Below are 20,344 nucleotides of genomic sequence, written 5' to 3'. Positions count from 1 at the left end.
ATATATATATATATATATATATATATATATATATATATATATATATATATATATATATATATATATATATATATATATATATATATATAATATATATATATATATATATTATATATATATATATATATATATATATATGGCTTATTTTGGAAACTTTAATGACTGAGACCTTTTTGGGGCACCTGGACCTTTAACACTTACCTAAAAAAAAAAAATATATATATATATATAATTTTTTTAGACATGTATCTCGTGTCTAAAAAATTAATAAAAAAATTATTAATTTTTATTTTTTATAACTTTATAAAAAGTTTCTGCGCACGAGAAAGTTTCTCATGCGCACGAGATACATGTCTAAAAAAAAATAAATATATATATATATATTTTTTTTAGACATGTATCTCGTGCGCACGAGAAACTTTCTTGTGCGCAGAAACTTTTTATAAAGTTATAAAAAATAAAAATTTATAATTTTTTTATTTATTTTTTTAAATAAACGAGATACATGTCTAAAAAAAAAATATATCAGTCAAGAAAATAAGTATTTGAACACCCTGCTATTTTGCAAGTTCTCCCACTTAGAAATCATGGAGGGGTTTGAAATTTTCACGGTAGGTGCATGTCCACTGTATGAGACATAACCTAAAAGAAAAATCCAGAAATCACAATCTATGATTTTTTAACAATTTATTCGTGTGATACAGCTGAAAATAAGTATTGAACACCTGTCTATCAGCTAGAATTCTGACCCTCAAAGACCTGTTAGTCCGCCTTTAAAAGTCCTCCTCCACTCCACTGTATTATTCTGAATCAGATGCACCTGTGTGAGGTCGTTAGCTGCATAAAGACACCTGTCCAGCCCATACAATCAGTAAGACCCAAACATTCAGCATGGCTAAGAGCAAAGAGCTGTCCAAAGACACCAGAGACAAAATGGTACAACTCCACAAGGATGGAAAGGGCTACGGAGAAATTGCCAAGCAGCTTGGTGAAAAAGGTCCACTGTTGGAGCAATCATTAGAAAATGGAAGAAGCTAAACATGACGGTCAATCTCAATCGGAGTGGAGCCCATGCAAGATATCACCTCGTGGGGTCTCAATGATGCTAAGAAGGTGAGGAATCAGCCCGGGACTACACGGCAGGACTTGGTCAATGACCTGAAAGAGCTGGGGACCACTGTTTCCATGGTCACTGTTGGTAATACACTAAGACGTCATGGTTTGAAATCATGCATGGCACAGAAGGTTCCCCTGCTTAAACCAGAACATGTTAAGGCCCGTCCTAAGTTGCCAATGACCATTTGGATGATCCAGAGGAGTCATGGAGAAAGTTTTGTGACAGATGAGACCAAATTGACCTTTTTGGTCATAATTCCACTATGCGTGTTTGGTGGAAGAAGAATTATGCATACCATCCCAAGAACACCATCCTACTGTGAAGCATGGGGTGGTAGCATCATGCTTTCGGGGTGTTTTTTCTGCTCATGGGACAGGACGACTGTACTGTATTAAGGAGAGGATGACTGCAGCCATGTATTGTGAGATTTGGCCAATACCTCTTCCCTCAGTCAGATCCATTGAAGATGAGTCGTGCTGGATCTTCCAACATGACAATGACCCAAAGCACACAGCCAGGAAACCAAGAAGTGGCTCGTAAGAACCATATCAAGGTTCTTGAGTGGCCTAGCCAGTCTCCAGACCTAATCCAATGAAAATCTTTGGAGGAGCTGAAAGTCTGTGTTACTCAGCGACAGCCCAGAAACCTGACTGATCTAGAGAAGATCTGTGTGGAGGAGTGGGCAAAATCCCTCCTGCAGTCTGTGCAAACCTGGTGAAGAACTACAGAAACGTTTGACCTCTGTAATTGCAAACGAAGGCCTACTCTACCAAATATTAATGTTGGTGTTCAAATACTTATTTTCAGCTTTATCACACAAATAAATTGTTAAAAAATCATAGATTGTGATTTTCTGGATTTTTCGTTTTAGGTTATCTCTCATACAGTGGACATGCACCTACATGAACATTTCAGACCCCTCCATGATTTTTAAGTGGGAGAACTTGCAAAATAGCAGGGTGTTCAAATACTTATTTTCTTGACTGTATATATATATATTTATTTTTTTAGACATGTATCTCGTGCGCACGAGAAAGTTTCTCGTGCGCAGAAACTTTTTATAAAGTTATAAAAAATAAAAATTAATAATTTATTTATTTATTTATTTATTTTTTCTGCGCACGAGAAAGTTTCTCATGGCGCATGAGATACATGTCTAAAAAAAATATATATATATATATATATTTTTTTTTAGACATGTATCTCGTGCGCACGAGAAACTTTCTCGTGCGCACGAGATACATGTCTAAAAAAAAATAAAAAAATTATACATTTTTATTTTGTATTTTTTATAACTTTATAGAAACGTTTCTCGTGCGCACGAGATACATGTCTAAAAAAATAAATAAATAATACTTATAAAAAATTGTTTTCCCCCATGTCCCTTTAGGGGCTCGTACAAATCTCATCCCTGCAGGACGAGTAATATCTAAACATGCTTCACTACACACTGTAGGAGGATACAATCGCTCACCGCTAACAGCAAGCTAGCGCTCCTCAATGTACACAAATGCTATGGGCGAGTTTACACAAACATCGACTGTAACGGTACCAAGTACAAAAGCCGTACATCGTCATCAATATTATTTATTATCACAAAATATTTGGTCTTTTTTATTGTTTATAAAGCACACACACACACACACACACACACACACACACACACTTTTGACCTTGGAAAAATGAATTCCATTGAATTGATTTTCATAAAATATTTGTTATCTAAAAGTTATGCTTCTTTCAACAGCGCAACACAGAAATATGTGCCGTTAAAGGAAAATGTTTACTTGTTACTGCGGTTTACTTTGACGGCTCTAAAAAGACCCAAAACATTGTACCTATTTTGTACAGCGCACAGGACGTCTGCCTTTTGGTTTGCCAAAACAAACTCCTCATTAAAGTCGGTGATCGCACAGCTGAAGCCTGGAGACAAGTGGGGGGTTTTTGTTGTGTTGCTTGTGAAGTGTGTGACGGATGCACAGGATGTGTGTGGGAGGAGTTAGACACACTAGTGTGTGTGTTATGGCCGATAACAGTAGTTTGTGTGTCTTCTTGCAACACTGTTAATAAAAGCCAATGTTCCAGAAACCATGTCTGAGCATCACAATATTAATGTAACGAGGTTGATGTTGTGTTCTTGAGTGAGTGATATTCAGAATTCCCATTGTTGTGAACGTACCACGCCTGTAAGGTGATTGGCGAAGAAGGAGGAAGCGTTTGTTGTTGCGGGGATAGACGTGCATATGGAAGAAACCATAGACATGTTCTAAGGGTACGCAGCATGGAGCACTACTGCCTACTGGCGCTGACGAGACGCGGGGCCGCCATCTTGGAGTGGTGATCCGCTCCACTCAGTGCAATTCATTTGGCAGGAGCAATGAACTGTCAGCACATTTAATTCATCTTACCTCACTGAATACCACTGATTTCACACACTTTTTTCTCATACGTGTAGCTATGATAAAGGACACATGTTTTATTATTCATAGTTTGCTTAACAGTAATAGAATATTCTTATATGCTATAAGTGACCAGGCGTCCCAGATCAAAACTGGGAATATAATCCCAGAGAAGGGGGAAAAAAACACTCAGCTATTTTGAAGTTGAAGAAACAATATGATTAGGTTATATATACATGCTACATAAACAATGTATGAATACATTAGATATCTATATATCTATATAGACTGTATCTCTGTTGCTGCAGCAGCAGAGAGTTTATTCTGTCTTGACACTTTGTATTGATATTTTGTATTACATTCTTCCCTTAAATTAGCATGTTTACACTTAATGTTTTATATGTATTTTTTTATGTATGTCACTTTGGAAAAAAGTATCTGCCTAATACTTCAACATAAACATATATAACCACCTGAAAGTCTTTATATCAGCTAAACCACCATCTGTTTCACTGGATTCAGAATAAAACCAAATTCTGTTTTACCAACAATGTTAGTATTTGAATATTGTTACTTGAAGACTTATTCCTGGTTACAATTATACTGTTAAGAAAGTATTGTCTTATACTTTGCCTAAAATGAGATGCATCATAATCAGTGGCGGCTGGTGAATTTTGTTTTAGGTGTCACAATCATTTATTTCAACTTTATGTTATTCAAGTATGACATTTTTAAATGTAATTAATTTCATTGACAAGCAATTCTATTATGGTCATACTCTTGTTTGCTAGCGGCTACGATTTCAGTACTATTGCAGATCTTTGCTCCTTCTCAACTCTGTGCTAATATTCTTTTCACAAAATACAACCAATGTTAAATCTTACTTATGAAAAGTAATCCCCGATGCCTATTTTCAACAGTCCGCTCATTTGAGCAGGAAAACGCTGAACACCATCTTTGTTTTCTACCTGTCAACTGTCAGTTTAGGCTGCTCGCCGGCTCCTCATCACCACTTCAAGATGGCGTCCCAATTTCTTGCGTCCCAGCAGCCAATGCTGTGTCTTCTTATAACATGTCTATGGAAGGAAGGAGATAAGTTGAGCTGTGTTAACATATGTTGCTCAATAAAAGTTTAAAAAGAGTGTCAGACTTTGTGTGCACTTCTTCTGGACGCTACATTATGTAGAGTTTGACCCTGGAACGGATCATTTCTATTGCTATTATTTGTAAACATTTAGTAAAGTTAGTCAGTTTGTAAAGTTGTTTTCCTTTCCAATTGAGCCTCTTGTTTCTTTATCAAAATGCCCCCAAAAAATCCTCTGGAAGAGAAGAAGAAAACCTAAACAATGCCTCAATGAAGTATTAATAGATGATCAAATGAACTGGAAATCGCATATACAAAACAGACAACATAAGGTGGCAAAAAACATTTCAATAATGAATAAAGCAAATACGTCCTGGGCCAAAAATCACTTCATATTCTCTACTGCTCGCTAGTGTTACATATCTGAGTTAATGTGTAGAAATATGGGGAAATAACTACAAATGTGCGCTACATTCGTTAACCGTGTTACAAAAACGATCAGTTAGAATAATACATAATGTTGGATATAGAGAACATACAAACCCTTGATTTATTGAGTCAAAAATATTAAAGTGCTGTGATTTGGTAAAATTGCAAACAGCTAAAATGATGTACAAAGCAAACTATAACCTGCTACCCAAGAATGTACAACAATTCTTCTCAACTAAAAAGGAGAAATATAACCTTAGAGGAAAAATATTTAAAACATTTGTATGCACGAACAACACTTAGAACCTTAGCATATCAGTATGTGGAATTAATGATGGAATGGATTAAGTAAAGAAGTTAAACATTGTACTGATATGATCCACTTAAGAGGTTGTTCAAAATAACAGTGCTTACAAAGTACAAAGAAGAAGAATTATGAGGAATACTTTCAACCTGATTGAAAGTAAGATATTCTTCATCTCAGTATGTTAATATTGACTGAATAATTAATTACATATTACAAAACTGTTGTGTATACTAATTCACAGATGTTATTTTATTATATAAAAAGGTCAGTAAATGATCTATATCAGGGGTCACCAACGCGGTGCCCGTAAGGACCAGATGAGTAGCCCGCTGGCCTGTTCTAAAAATAGCTCAAATAGCAGCACTTACCAGTGAGCTGCCTCTATTTTTTAAATGTTATTTATTTACTAGCAAGCTGGTCTCGCTTTGCCCGACATTTTAATTCTAAGAGAGACAAACTCAAATAGAATTTGAAAATCCAAGAAAATATTTAAAGACTTGGTCTTCACTTGTTTGAATAATTCATTAATTTTTTCACTTTGCTTCTTATAACTTTCAGAAAGACAATTTAGAGAAAAAATACAACCTTAAAAATGATTTTAGGATTTTTAACACATATACCTTTTTACCTTTTAAATTCCTTCCTCTTCTTCCCTGACAATTTAAATCAATGTTCAAATACATTTATTTGTTTTATTGTAAAGAATAATAGATACATTTTAATTTAATTCTTCATTTTAGCTTCTGTTTTTTCAACGAAGAATATTTGTAAAAATATTTCTTCAAACTTATTATGATTAAAATGTAAAAAATTATTCTGGCAAATCTAGAAAATCTGTAGAATCAAATTTGAATCTTATTTCAAAGTCTTTTGAATTTCTTTTAAAATGTTTGTTCTGGAAAATCTAGAAGAAAGAATGATTGTCTTTGTTAGAAATATAGCTTGGTCCAATTTGTTATATATTCTAACAAAGTGTAGAGTGGATTTTAACCTATTAAAATATGTCTTTAAAATTCTAAAATCAATCTTATTCAGGAAAAATTAGTAATGATGTTCCATAAATTATTTTTGTAATTATTTCAAAAAGATTCAAATTAGCTAGTTTTTCTCTTCTTTTTTTCGGTTGAATTTTAAAGAGTCGAAATTGAAGATAAACTATGTTTCAAAATTTAATTGTCATTTTTTTCGTGTTTTCTCCTCTTTTCAACCGTTCAATTAAGTGTGAATATCATTAATTATTAATAATAACATAGAGTTAAAGGTAAATTGAGCAAATTGGCTATTTCTGGCAATGTATTTAAGTGTGTATCAAATATAATGAGATAAAAGATTGTAAAAAATATATTCCAATTGAAAAAAATATATAAAGACAGAACAATAAAATCATATGGACAGCCATAAGTGTTTACATTTTGCTTTATATTTATTAATTTACTTGTTTTTTGCCTGGTTTTGTATTTGTTTTGTATCATCCCGTGAGGTGTATATTACTTATTTTGTTTTTTTGTTCGGTTTGTACTTCATGAAGTTTTGCAGTTGTGTTTTTTTTTTTTTTTTTTTCGTTATATTTGGATGTAATTGTTGGTTCACATATCATTAAGTAAGACTATGTATTATGTGAAGGGAGCAGGAAAATATAAGATTTTTCTTCATCCTGCTCCTTCTCAGGCATTGGTGTGTAACGGTGTAACTGAATAATTGTGTTATAATTGTCTATCAAAGATGCACATCAATGAAGGAGATAAATAAAAATGAAATGAAATGAAACTGGTAGCCCTTCGCATTAATCACTACCCAAGAAGTAGCTCTTGCTTTCAAAAAGGTTGGTGACCCCTGGTCTACATATTTGTAAACGCTCTGAAGTGGAAAAGGGGTAGGATTAAATAAGCTTTTCGGACATGATGTAAAGTGAAATGATATGAAATTGTGATGTATTATACTGTAAGTGTGTTCATGTTTGAAATAAACTAAAAGAAAGAAAGAATGAGAGGATTGTATTGTATTGTACTGGAAGCGCGCCAAATGCTGCCGCCTGCTGTTCACCAGCGGTACGACAACTCAGCATTTGGATTTTTATCAAGTGCGTTTACGGATAATACACATCTTTCAATTGAAATGACAACATTTAAGCATGTTTAAATTGTTTTTGTTGCCTTAAATGAAGAAAAACACGTCGTGTTTACCTGAATAGGAAGAAAGGCTGGCGTTGTCGCGACGTTAGAAGCGGAACTTTGTACTTGAAGCCACGACATAGTGAAATAAAGCATCATAATCATTATAATTTCATAAGTTAACGTTCGTTATAGAGTGATTAACATAACGTTATAAAGTGATTAACATAACGACAAGTTTTGTCAAAGTTCGACGACCGGATGTTGCTTGTGCGGAGCCGCCATTTTACCGGAAGTGAGTGCAGTTACAGCCTAAGACCACACGATGTCGCTCAAATACAACATTTACTGCCCATTTCGTTATTTTGTTTTAAAGTATGAGACATGAATGTTCTTTCTAATAAGGAACATATTCATGATTGAAAGCGCATGTGTGCGTGTTGCTATGGTTACTGTGAATATGAAACACGTGCTTTTTTTTTTTTTTTTTCCTTATTAAGTCTTTAAGGCCAGGTTGACTAAAATAACTGCGAAATGATGGCAGTAAAACCAAATTAAATGTTGGCTTGCACCGTAAGTGGACAATTTTAATAAGGGGGAGCAGCACATTTATTTAAGTATTATAGCTCACTTTTTTCCTGCTTGCTCAGCTCCTGGTCACGTGACCTGGATTATTTACCGTTGTTATACTGTGAAAGGAATTTAGAACATATCAACAACATTTGATTATACTTATAATATATGATAAATGTTATTATAAACACTTGTACTATTGATAGTTTTTATAATGTGAATAATACTCTTGAATAAATATTACTATAATCATATTTATACAAAAAATATACCGTATATATACACAATAAATTACAAATGCAATACACATCAAAGTATTATTTGAATTGTATAATATTATAAGATGTTCACAAATGCAATTAAATCACTGATTAAAAAAAAACAAATTTTTATATGTCATTTGCAGGTAATAAAAGAGAAGAAGGAAGTAGTTAAATATTGTATTGGTATTGTTAAACTGTCACTAGCACTCACCGTAAACAAACTGAAAAATGTGGGAGTTATGGGCCTGCTGAGAAGAGTACAAGCAGCCCATAAACCTGCTGCTAACATGCTAACTTTTACATGCCAACTTGTTCAGCTATTTTTGCAACCGTATACCCCAGAGTCATTCAACTTAGTATGTGTCACATGCTAATGTTAGCACGCTAACATTTTTGGCAATTTTTTTCTAGCTAAATTTACATGTTTTAACCTAAAAAAATCATTTATTTTTTTTACTTGTCGCCATCCTGGAACTATGGCAGCGTCTCATATTAGCATGCTAATGTTGCTAACATTTTAGGCTACCTCTTTAGCTAATTTTGTACGGTTCCACCAAAACTCACGCATTGGGACATTCAAAAATAATTATTTTTTTAGGGTAAAACATGCAAAATTAGCTAAGAAATTAGCAAAAAAATATTAGCATGCTAATATTAGCATGTGTCACATACCAAGTTATATGACTCTGGGGTATGCGGTTGCAAAATGAGCTGAAAAAGTTGACATGTAAATGTTAGCATGCTAACATTTTAGGCTACCTCTTTAGTTCATTTTGTACGGTTACACCAAAACTCCCAGATTGGGACATTCAAAAATAATGTTTTTTTTAGGGTAAAACATGCAAAATTAACTAAGAAATTTGCAAAAAATGTTAGCATGCCAACGTTAGCATGTGTCACATACCAAGTTATATGACTCTGGGGTATACGGTTGCAAAATGAGCTGAAAAAGTTGGCATGCTAACATTTTTTGCTAATTTCTTAGCTAATTTTGCATGTTTTATCCTAAAAAAAATCATTATTTCTGAATGTCCCAATCCGGGAGTTTTGGTGTAACTGTACAAAAGGAGCTAAAGAGGTAGCCTAAAATGTTAGCATGCTAACATTTACATGTCAACTTTTTCAGCTCATTTTGCAACCGTATACCCCAGAGTCATATAACTTGGTATGTGACACATGCTAACGTTAGCATGCTTACTTTTTTTTTGTTAATTTCTTAGCTAATTTTGCATGTTTTATCCTAAAAAAAAATCATTATTTTTGAATGTCCCAATCCGGGAGTTTTGGTGTAACCGTACAAAATGAGCTAAAGAGGTAGCCTAAAATGTTAGCATGCTAACATGTCAACTTTTTCAGCTCATTTTGCAACCGTATACCCCAGAGTCATATAACTTGGTATGTGACACATGCTAACGTTAGCATGTTTACATTTTTTTTGCTAATTTCTTAACTAATTTTGCATGTTTTATCCTAAAAAAAAATCATTATTTTTGAATGTCCCAATCCGGGAGTTTTGGTGTAACTGTACAAAAGGAGCTAAAGAGGTAGCCTAAAATGTTAGCATGCTAACATGCCAACTTTTTCAGCTCATTTTGCAACCGTATACCCCAGAGTCATATAACTTGGTATGTGACACATGCTAACGTTAGCATGCTTACATTTTTTTTTGCTAATTTTGCATGTTTTACCCTAAAAAAAATCATTAGCTTTTGCTCATTTTGTACGGTTACACCAAAAACTCACGGATTGGGACACTCGGCGCCATCTTAAAAGTACGCCGGCTTGCAGCGACCCTCGGCCAGAGGTCCAGAACAGATAGCAGGCCCATACAAATGTTATAGTTAATACATCGGCGCCAGTATCGGCCGATCTCACTGATGAATGATCGGTATCTGAATCAGCAGCATAAATCTCTGATCAGAACATCCCTAATTATAACTAATGTGATTTTTTTGGTGTGTTTAACTGATAAAATACAAACAATAAAAATATTGCGTAAAGTCTTTTAATTGAATTCAGATATGAAGATGTGTGCGTTTTCACTACACAAAAATGTGTTGATTGTGTTTGTTGAGTGTGTGACATCTCCCGCCATGAGATCATCCAAGTGTGGGAGTCAAGTGGTTTTTGCCTGGAAGACTGTTGACATGGTCTAGCAGCCTGCAGGCCACATGAAGAGGTCTCATGTGGAGAGAGTGTTTGGTGTGGGAGAGAGAGTTACTGGTGTGGCAGAGAGAGAGTTACTGGTGTGGCAGAGAGAGAGTTACTGGTGTGGCAGAGAGAGTGTTACTGGTGTGGCAGAGAGAGTGTTTGGTGTGGCAGAGAGAGAGTGTTTGGTGTGGCAGAGAGAGAGTGTTTGGTGTGGCACAGAGAGAGTTACTGGTGTGGCAGAGAGAGAGTGTTTGGTGTGTCAGAGAGAGGCGCTGACAAAGTGTGAGTGGTACACCAGCGTACATGCAGAGTTAAATGTGTTCCTAAAAACAGTGCAAGATTCCAACAGAACATGAATTCATGGCCAGGAGACTTTGAAGAGAGTCCAAGTCCCAGCAGGATGGATGCTTGCAAAATTGGACCCTGTGGAAAAGTGCTGTTAATAATGTCACTAGTAACACACCCACACCCACACCCACACCCACACCCAGCTGTTGGCGAGGACGCCACGGCTGTCCAAACCTTTTCCACTGAGGGCCGCACACCATCTTCGGCCATCTTGATATTTTTCATTTTCAAAACCAATACCAAAAAAAATATATATATATATATATATATATATATATATATATATATATATATATATATATATATATGTATATATATATATATATATATATATATATATATATATATATATATATATATATATATATATATATAAATATATATATATATATATATATATACGGATAGATCTGAAGTTGATTTAAGGGTTGAAAGTTTTTTGTTTTTTTTAAAGTATGACTTATTTTTAACACTTTTATGAGTGGGGTCCTTTTGGATTTTTTTTTAACTGTCATTGCTCAAAAAAAAGGGCCTAAAACAAACAAAAAAGCAAAAACTAATCGATAGATGGATAGATCTGAAGTTGATGTGGAGATTTAAGTGTTGAAAGGTAAAAGAAAACCAAAAACGATGACTTACTTTTAACACTTTTATGAGTGAGACCCTTTTGGGTCCCCAATTTTTTTTTTCATTGTCAAAAAATAATAATGAATCAAAATTAATGTTATGAATTATTGACCTGTTGAAGGCTCCTGTTACTTCACATCAAATATTCAGCTTTAAAAAAATGCGGGCGAGAAATATTGCATATTTTGTGTCTTTGACATAAAAAAACAGGATTTTGACAAAAACGACATAAATCTCTAGATCAACTTCAAGTCTATGTATCGATATTATATATATATATATATATATATATATATATATATATATATATATATATATATATATATATATATATATATATATATATATATATATATATTTATTTATTTTTTTTCCTTAAATGTCCTTTTTGTCAAAACCCTGTTTTTTTATGTCACAGACACAAAATATGCAATATTTCCGGCCCCCATTTTTTTTAAAGCTTAATATTTGATGTGAAGTAATTGGAGCCTTAAAAAGGTCAATAATTCATAACACTGATTTTGATTCATTATTTTTTTTTCGAGCAATGACAGTTAAAATTATTATTATATTTATATTATTTTTTCATGTTTTTTTGTTTGTTTATTTCATACCCTGTTTGTCAAAACCCTTTTTTTTATGGCAAAAACACAAAAAATGCAATATTTTTCCCCAAACATTTTTTAAAGCTGAATATTTGATGTGAAGTAATTGGAACATTTATAATTCATATCTTTGATTTTGATTCATTATTCTTTTTTTCGAGCAAGGACGGTTGAAAAAAAAAAAAAATCCCACTAAAATTCTTAGGGACCCAAAAGGGTCCCACTCAAAAAAGTGTTAAAACTTTTAACGCTTAAAGGCCTACTGAAATTCTATGTGTCATACTTGATCATCATTATCCATGCGTTCGTTACATCTCGTCTCGATTACTGTAACGTATTATTTTCGGGCCTCCCTATGTCTAGCATTAAAAGATTACAGATGGTACAAAATGCGGCTGCTAGACTTTTGACAAAAACAAGAAAGTTTGATCATATTACGCCTATACTGGCTCACTTGCACTGGCTTCCTGTGCACCTAAGATGCGACTTTAAGGTTTTACTACTTACGTATAAAATACTACATGGTCAAGCTCCTGCCTATCTTGACGATTGTATTGTACCATATGTCCCGACAAGAAATCTGCGTTCAAAGAACTCCGGCTTATTAGTGATTCCCAGAGCCCAAAAAAAGTCTGCGGGCTATAGAGCGTTTTCTATTCGGGCTCCAATACTATGGAATGCCCTCCCGGTAACAGTTAGAGATGCTACCTCAGTAGAAGCATTTAAGTCCCATCTTAAAACTCATTTGTATACTCTAGCCTTTAAATAGACTCCCTTTTTAGACCAGTTGATCTGCCGTTTCTTTTCTTTTCTTTTCTACTCTGCTCCGGGGTGGACCGCTAGCCTGTCCATCAGATGGGGACATCTCTACGCTGCTGACCCGTCTCCACTCGGGATGGTTCCCGCTGGCCCCACCATGGACTGGACTTTCGCTGATGTGTTGGACTTTCACAATATTATGTCAGACCCACTCGACACCGAGGATGTCGTTGTGGCTTGTACAGCCCTTTGAGACACTAGTGATTTAGGGCTATATAAATAAACATTGATTGATTGATTGATTGATTGATCATTTCGCGATATTGCCATATTTTTGCTGAAAAGATTTAGTAGAGAAAATCGACGAGAAAGTTTGCAACTTTTGCTCGCTGATAAAAAAAGCCTTGCCTGTAGCGGAAGTAGCGTGACGTCAACAGAGGAAGAACTCCTCAAAATTTCCCCATTGTTTTCAATGCGATTCGGACCGAGAAAGCGACGATTACCCCATTCATTTGAGCGAGGATGAAAGATTCGTGGATGAGGAACGTTAGAGTGAAGGACTAGAGTGCAGTGCAGGACGTATCTTTTTTCGCTCTGACCGTAACTTAGGTACAAGCTGGCTCATTGGATTCCACACTCTCTCCTTTTTTTATTGTGGATCACGGATTTGTATTTTAAACCACCTGGGATACTATATCCTCTTGAAAATGAGAGTCGAGAACGCGAAATGGACATTCAGTGCCTTTTATCTCCACGACAATACATCGACGAAGCTCTTTAGCTACTGAGCTAACAAGATAGCATCGTGCTTAACTGCAGATAGAAATAAAATAAATAAACCCCTGACTGGAAGGATAGACAGAAGATCAACAATACTATTAAACCATGTAGCCTGGCGAAGCTTAACAATGCTGTTGCTAACGATGCCATTGAAGCTAACTTAGTATAACGGGACCTCACAGAGCTATGATAAAAACATTAGCGCTCCACCTACGCCAGCCAGCCCTCATCTACTCATCAACACCCGTGCTCACCTGCGTTCCAGCGATCGACGGAAGAACGAAGGACTTCACCCGATCATCCGTGCGGTTGGCGGCTAGCGTCGGCTAGCGCATCTGCTATCCAAGTCAAAGTCCTCCTTGTTGTGTTGCTGCAGCCAGCCGCTAATACACCGATCCCACCTACAACTTTCTTCTTTGCAGTCTTCATTGTTCATTAAACAAATTGCAAAAGATTCACCAACACAGATGTCCACAATACTGTGGAATTTTGAAATGAAAACAGAGCTTTTTGTATTGGGACACAATGGTGTACCATTACTTCCGTATCAATTGTTGACGTCACGCGCATACGTCATCATACATAGACGTTTTGAACTGGAAGTTTAGCGGGAATTTTAAAATGTCACTTTATAAGTTAACCCGGCCGTATTGGCATGTGTTGCAATGTTAAGATTTCATCATTGATATATAAACTATCAGACGGCGTGGTCACTAGTAGTGGCTTTCAGTAGGCCTTTACGTCTCTAGATTGTAGTGACTTAAGCATTTAAAGTACAAAAAAAAAAAGATGACTTATTTTGAACACTGTTAAGAGTGGGACACTTTTGGTTCCCTAAGAATTTTTGTGGGATTTTAAAAGAAAAATTGCCTGAATTAAAATGAATGTTATGAAATAGTGACCTACTTAAAGCTCCAATTACAAACGTACTTCACATCAAACAATACACTTTCACATTTTTTCAGGGGAAAATATTTCATATTTAGTGTTTTTGCATTTAAAAAGTTTTTTTTTAAAAGGTACAAATGTTCATTTATTACAATTTTTTTAAAAACATTTTCATACGGAGCCCCTAAAGCAGGGGTCGGCAACCCAAAATGTTGAAAGAGCCATATTGGAGCAAAAATACAAAAACAAATCTGTCTGGAGCCGCAACAAATTGGAAGCCATATTACATACAGATAGTGTGTCATGAGATATAAATTGAATTGAGATGACTTAAAGGAAACTAAATGAGCTCAAATATAGCTACAAATGAGGCATAATGATGCAATATGTACATATAGCTAGCCTAAATAGCATGTTAGCATCGATTAGCTTGCAGTCATGCAGTGACCAAATATGTCTGATTAGCACTCCACACAAGTCAATAACATCAACAAAACTCACCTTTGTGCACTCACTCACAACGTTAAAAGTTTGGTGGACAAAATGAGACAGAAAAAGAAGTGGCATAAAACACGTCCTAGAAAGTCGGAGAATGTTATACATGTAAACAAACTAAGGTGAGTTTAAGGACCGCCAAAATTAGTAGGACAAAACGGCGCTCGCCAAATACTCGAATCAGTGAAGCATGTTTAATATAAATAGTGTGATTTATAACAATTAGGGAGGTTTGTGTCATGTTTGTCCTCCTACAAAAACCATATTAAAACAAAAATATATATTTTTTCCCCTCATCGATTTTCAATTTTTCATACATATTTAAAAAGCTTCAGAGAGCCACTAGGGCGGCGCCAAAGAGCCGCATGCGGCTCTAGAACCGCGGGTTGCCCACCCCTGCCCTAAAGGGACATGGGGGAATTTTTTTATTTTTATAATTGTTTTATTTCTTTTTTTAGACATGTATCTGGTGCGCACGAGAAACTTTTTATAAAGTTATAAAAAAATAAATTAAAAAAATATAATTTTTTTTATTTTTATTTAGACATTTATCTCGTGCACACATAAATTAAAAAAAATTATATATATATATTTTTTTGACATGTATCTCGTGTGTACGAGATACACATCTTAAAAAAAAAAAAAAAAGTATTTATATATATTTTTTTAGACATGTATCTCGTGCACACGAGAAACTTTTTAAGTTATAAAAAAATAAATTAAAAAAATATTAATTTTTTAATTTTTATTTAGACATTTATCTCGTGCACACATACATTAAAAAAAATTATATATGTATTTTTTTTTACATGTATCTCGTGTGCACGAGATACACATCTTAAAAAAAATAAAAAAAATGTATATATATATTTTTTTTAGACATGTATCTCGTGCACACGAGAAACTTTTTATTAAGTTATAAAAAAAAAAAAAAAAAAAAATTTAAAAATTTTTTTTTTTAATAACTTTATAAAAAGTTTCTCGTGCAAACGAGAAACTACATGTCCAAAATTTTTTATAAAAAAAACCCAAAAATTATTTAAAAAAAAAATTCCCCCCATGTCCCTTTAGGGGCTCCGTATTTTCATGACCCAGGACCAAACTTTAAAAATAAATATGTTTTCATTACAACTTTATTTTCTGGGGAAAAATGCACATATTTTCTTTCAACATAATTATTGTGTACTGTAGGAGACGTCCAGTAGTGTATGTACGATAACAACACAACAGTAGTGTATGTGCAATAACAACACAACAGTAGTGTATGTGCGATAACAACACAACAGTAGTGTATGTACGATAACAACACAACAGTAGTGTATGTACGATAACAACACAACAGTAGTGTATGTGCAATAACAACACAACAGTAGTGTATGTGCAATAACAACACAACAGTAGTGTATGTACGATAACAACACAACAGTAGTGTATGTATAATAACAACACAACAGTAGTGTATGTGCAATAACAACACAACAGTAGTGTATGTGCAATAACAACACAACAGTAGTGTATGTACAATAACAACACAACAGTAGTGTAAGTGCAATAACAACACAACAGTAGTGTATGTGCAATAACAACACAACAGTAGTGTATGTGCAATAACAACACAACAGTAGTGTATGTGCAATAACAACACAACAGTAGTGTATGTGCAATAACAACACAACAGTAGTGTATGTACAATAACAACACAACAGTAGTGTATGTGCAATAACAACACAACAGTAGTGTATGTGCAATAACAACACAACAGTAGTGTATGTGCAATAACAACACAACAATAGTGTATGTACAATAACAACACAACAGTAGTGTATGTGCAATAACAACACAACAGCGTAAGTGAATGCAGATGACATATTTATTAAAAAACAACAATTTTAAAATGAAAGCAGAAGAATGTTACAGTAACTGCAATAAAACATAACATACTGTACATACTGTACACGTACATCAACTCTTGCTAAATGTCGCGCTCCACACCTGCTTGTTGCTTTCAGTGCTCGCCTAATGTTTATACTCCTATTGCAAACAAAGACATTGTTGTGACTTTGGGCCTCGCCTCAAAAACCACACCAGCTCCGGTCTGTGTCGGACCCGTCGTCCTGTCGCCTAGCAACAACCTCGCCAGCATGGCGGAGGACATCTGGCGTCCACGTGCGACGTGGAACATCATCTCCTCGCGCCGTCGGAAAAACACAAATATCACCAAGAATATATTTCTATAAACACACTCATCCTTCGCAGCATTCTCACGTGGAGCGGCCGTGCGGCTCAAAGTGGCAAGCAGGGTGATTGCACAATAAAAACGCGTTTACAATAAATTAAATTCATCTCTCTCGGTTTAGAACAAAAAAAGAGAATTTCCCCAGGATTCTCCAAGTGGACCTGGCAAGGTGGTGGTAGTGGTACGCACATTCTTACCTCCAACTCACAACTCTGTATGAAATACAACACATTGTGGACGTACAGGTACACTTGCTCACGCTCAGGGGAGACAATACAGGAAAACAACGCCCCTGCGGCCGCTAGGGTTAGGGTTAGGCAATCCATTTTCCAATCAAAACGTATTATTTGGTATAATAATTAATAATTATAATGGGACTTTTTCAAAACAGCTTCTTCTGGTTATATGGAGATGCTCTAAAAATGTTAAAAGAAAAACAAGTTTTATTTTAATGTCAAAATGTATTAAAAATACTTTTTTAATCGATTTTTAAAACTTATTATAACAATTATAATTGTATAATAATCAATTATAACAACCACCAGGTAGCAGATAATAATGTATCATCTCTTTCTCTTTTGGACAGAAAAATAAATACATGTCATTTTTTTTCTCCATATAACTCGCCACTTGACTCATGCTAACTGTTAGCATACTAGCTTTTTAAGCAAATGTTGCATGCGTGTGCCTCAGAGTCATATAACTTAATGATTGTCGCATTCTTCGTCGGCATGCTAAAGTTAGCATTTCACTTCCACTCGTGCAGATTAGCAAGCCCTAACGTTAGCATGCAAACTTTTTTGGCTGTCGTAAACCTCAGAGTCATAACTTGGCACTTGACACATGCTAACGTAACATTATGCCAACATTTACATGCTATCTCTTTTAGCTCATTTTTCATGCGTACGCCTCCTGGTACTTGTCGCATTCTCTGTTGGCATGCTAATGTTAGCATGCTAACGCGCATATCAGCAACTCCTGCACACATGACGTATGCTAACTGTTAACATGCTAACATTAGCATGCAAACTTTTTTTTTTGTTGCTGCCGTAAACCTCAGAGTCATAACTTGGTACTTGACACACGCTAATGTAACATTACGCCAACATTAGCATGCTATCTTTTTTTTTAAGCTCATTTTGCATGCGTACGCCTCCTGGTACTTGTCGCATTCTCAGTTGGCATGTTAATGTTAGCATGCTAACATAAGCATTTGAGTTCCACTCGCGCGCACATGATGTATGCTAACGGTTAACATGCTAACATTAACATGCTAACTTTTTTTTTTTGCTGACTTGCTAACTTGGTACTTGAGACATGCTAATGTAACATTACGCCAACATTAGCATGCCATCTTTTTAGCTAATTTTGCATGCGTACGCCTCTTGGTACTTGTTGCATTCTCCGTCGGCATGCTAATGTTAGCATGCTAATATTAGCATGCTAATGTTAGCATTTGAGTTCCACTCGCTAGCTTGCGTACTTTCACACACAAAGTTAATCCATCTCCCTTTTCTTATGTTGGTTTGCTATATATAGTTAGGCTGTTAACTACATTTTTAAATTATTCTTATTAATTATTGCCTTTGTTGAATGGTTACAAATAAACCAGGATTCAATCGTAAATAGATGATTTTCGTCATTGGTTTGTAAAAGCAGAATTGTCGCTTGTATTGATCCCGTTAGCGTGCGCAGGTGTACCTAATGAAGTGTCCGAGCTGAGCTGAAAAGTTGTCCTTCCAGCCAAAGGAAAAAAAAATAAATTCAGTATAAATGAAAGTGAAGAGAGACTTTTGCGACGTACCGCCACAGCGTCTTGACCGCCATCTTGTCGCCTCCACGTCGGCCATCTTTGTTTCCTGCCTTCCCTCCAGGGCGAGGAGGAGGAGGAGGAGTGTGGGTGTAGTGGTAGTGGGGAAGATGGAGGAAGGAGGCCACAAGCCAAAGAACACATTCAACATGGTGTGACGCGGGTCGAGGGGTGAGGGGTGGGTGTAGGTCAGGGAGGTGTGGCACCATCACACAGGGTGACAGTTGTAATGGTTGCCATGGTGACAGTTGTAATGGTTGCCATGGTGACAGTTGTAATGGGCACCATCACACAGGGTGACAGTTGTAATGGTTGCCATGGTGACAGTTGTAACGGGCATCATCCCACAGAATGACAGTTGTAATGGTTGCCATGGTGACAGTTGTAATGGGCACCATCACACAGGGTGACAGTTGTAATGGTTGCCATGGTGACAGTTGTAATGGGCACCATCACACAGGGTGACAGTTGTAATGGTTGCCATGGTGACAGTTGTAATGGGCACCATCACACAGGGTGACAGTTGTAATGGTTGCCATGGTGACAGTTGTAATGGGCACCATCACACAGGGTGACAGTTGTAATGGTTGCCATGGTGACAGTTGTAATTGTCACCATCACACGGGGTGACAGTTGTAATGGTTGCCATGGTGACAGTTGTAATGGGCATCACCATCACACAGGGTGACAGTTGTAATGGTTGCCATGGTGACAGTTGTAATGGTTGCCATGGTGACAGTTGTAATGGGCACCATCATCAGACGGGGTGACAGTTGTAATGGTTGCCATGGTGACAGTTGTAATGGTTGCCATGGTGACAGTTGTAATGGTTGCCATGGTGACAGTTGTAATGGGCACCACCATCAGACGGGGTGACAGTTGTAATGGTTGCCATGGTGACAGTTGTAATGGTTGCCATGGTGACAGTTGTAATGGTCACCATCATCAGACGGGGTGACAGTTGTAATGGTTGCCATGGTGACAGTTGTAATGGTCGCCATCATCAGACGGGGTGACAGTTGTAATGGTTGCCATGGTGACAGTTGTAATGGTTGCCATGGTGATAGTTGTAATGGTCACCATCATCAGACGGGGTGACAGTTGTAATGGTTGCCATGGTGACAGTTGTAATGGTCGCCATCATCAGACGGGGTGACAGTTGTAATGGTTGCCATGGTGATAGTTGTAATGGTCACCATCATCAGACGGGGTGACAGTTGTAATGGTTGCCATGGTGATAGTTGTAATGGTTGCCATGGTGATAGTTGTAATGGTCACCATCATCAGACGGGGGGACAGTTGTAATGGTTGCCATGGTGACAGTTGTAATGGTTGCCATGGTGACAGTTGTAATGGTCACCA

At 35.9% G+C, this 20,344-nt stretch overlaps 2 protein-coding genes across 4 annotated transcripts in view; one reads left to right on the top strand and one right to left on the bottom strand.

Annotated features, from left to right (window-relative positions):
* LOC133635016 (phospholipid phosphatase 2-like) overlaps nucleotides 1-20,344 on the top strand; it is a 99,417-nt gene that overhangs the window by 31,078 nt on the left and 47,995 nt on the right. The window lies entirely within an intron of this gene.
* Nucleotides 16,789-20,344, bottom strand: part of LOC133634988 (phospholipid phosphatase 2-like) — a 25,026-nt gene continuing 21,470 nt past the window's right edge. Inside the window, exon 5 of the mRNA XM_062027647.1 lies at nucleotides 16,789-20,344. This exon is cut by the window's right edge and continues 159 nt beyond it. The gene's annotated coding sequence lies outside the window, so the exon portion shown is untranslated.

The sequence above is a fragment of the Entelurus aequoreus genome, linkage group LG19 (genome assembly GCF_033978785.1).
Source record: "Entelurus aequoreus isolate RoL-2023_Sb linkage group LG19, RoL_Eaeq_v1.1, whole genome shotgun sequence".
Lineage (NCBI taxonomy): Eukaryota > Metazoa > Chordata > Actinopteri > Syngnathiformes > Syngnathidae > Entelurus > Entelurus aequoreus.
This window is presented reverse-complemented; position numbering and strand designations above follow the sequence as displayed.